Here is a 1,766-nt window from a genome sequence, read left to right on the forward strand (position 1 = left end):
CTCGGGAAATTATGTGGTTATCGGAGATAATGGTGAATGGGTTGTGTTTTTTGGATCGTGCGAATAACTCAAAAGCTTGCGGATAATTGTAATTAATATATCGATTAATTGATGATCGATACTATTAATAAAACACTCATTCAAGCCAAATTTCTTGAGATGAGTTATTTTCTATCAAAATCAATATTGAAAACTTATTTCAAACTCATAAAGATAAAGGTAAGGTTTTAAAACAAAAAAATTTTCTAGATGATTTTTTAAAACAAATTTTTTTTCTAAAGGTAAGTAACAATAATACAATGCTCTAAACGAGTATATTGTAGTAGATGCCTCGGGGATCTAAGAGATTAGTAAACTATCAAACATAATAATTGTTCGATCTCTAGCCAAATATGTTGTATGATGGCCGAGGTTTGTTATTTGCATGGATTATACATTGTATTATTCCATGTGTTAACTATCATTTGTGAAAATTTTATTATCATCTTATTTTGTATCATATGTCTTTACATATATTTTGTCTCTTCAGAATTAGCTTAATCAACATTATTGCTAAATATTTTTGTTGTATACTTTTATTCAAGGGCCTAAGGATAATAGCTTGTAACGAGCAACACATATTCTTTCAGTATAAGGATTGTATTACTATTTTTATTTCATTATAAATTTAGGATTTTTTAAATTTAAATTAATATGTTTTTGGATAAGTTTTATGAACGAGTGTATTTCATTTATTTTTGTATTTCAACCAAGCCATTTATTTAATTCACAATTATATCAGAAAATGATTTTAATAAATTTTTTTTATTTTATAATGGATTTAGGGCTTTTTTTGGCATAGAAATTAATATGTTTTAGAATAAGTTTGATGAAAGAGTATATTTGAACTTATTTTCGAGTGTAACAAGAACATTTTTAATAAATTATAAGGAGAAAAAAAATGAAGGAAAATGACGAGAGAAAGAAAAAAAAAGGAATAGAGGATAAGAAGGTGAAAGAGGAGGATGAACAGAATGTAGGTTTAAGGAATTATGATGACAAAGTGTATCTTTAAACATTAATTGCTTGCTTGTTATGCCTAAATGAACCTATCATATATATATATATATACATATATATATATATATATATATATATATATATATATATATATATACACACACTTAAAATAGCAAGGAATATATTGGATTTCTCGAGTGACCAATTTGTATTCCTCTTTATGTATATATATTTTTTATATCTAAATATGTAAAATTATGGCATTGTTTGTTCTTCGTGCTATTTGCAGTGTATTTTCGGAGTATTTTCTCTCTCTACGTCTGTAAAAGCAGAAATACGCGACTTATAGTCCAAGAAAGCGGCACGCATATTAAAGCACGGCTGCTGCTCCATCGCGACCGTCAGCTTCCCCACTCCATCCCAATCCACCGAACAACGATGTAATGCTCGTTGTACCTTTTTCTTATTGGATGTATTATTAAGTGGCTCCCACTTTTAGTTTCACGTAAATCCTGTCTTGTCTCCAATGACGAAAAGGTAAGTTACTCGAGTATTTGTTTGCACTATTCTTACCTTTTAACAGCGTACTCGGCCTTCTACCTCACTTTTAGAGGTTTGTTAGGTGGTCTCCACATTTCAGTTGCATGATTTCTATCTCTTCCCAGTCCGACGACCTCATCATCATCACCACCATCACTTTCCGAATCAAAAAGGAAAGAAAAGATCGGAGTTCTTGATCTTGGACTTTATTGGGATCATCGAGCGCT

Source organism: Musa acuminata, chromosome BXJ1-5, assembly GCF_036884655.1.
Source record: "Musa acuminata AAA Group cultivar baxijiao chromosome BXJ1-5, Cavendish_Baxijiao_AAA, whole genome shotgun sequence".
NCBI lineage: Eukaryota > Viridiplantae > Streptophyta > Magnoliopsida > Zingiberales > Musaceae > Musa > Musa acuminata.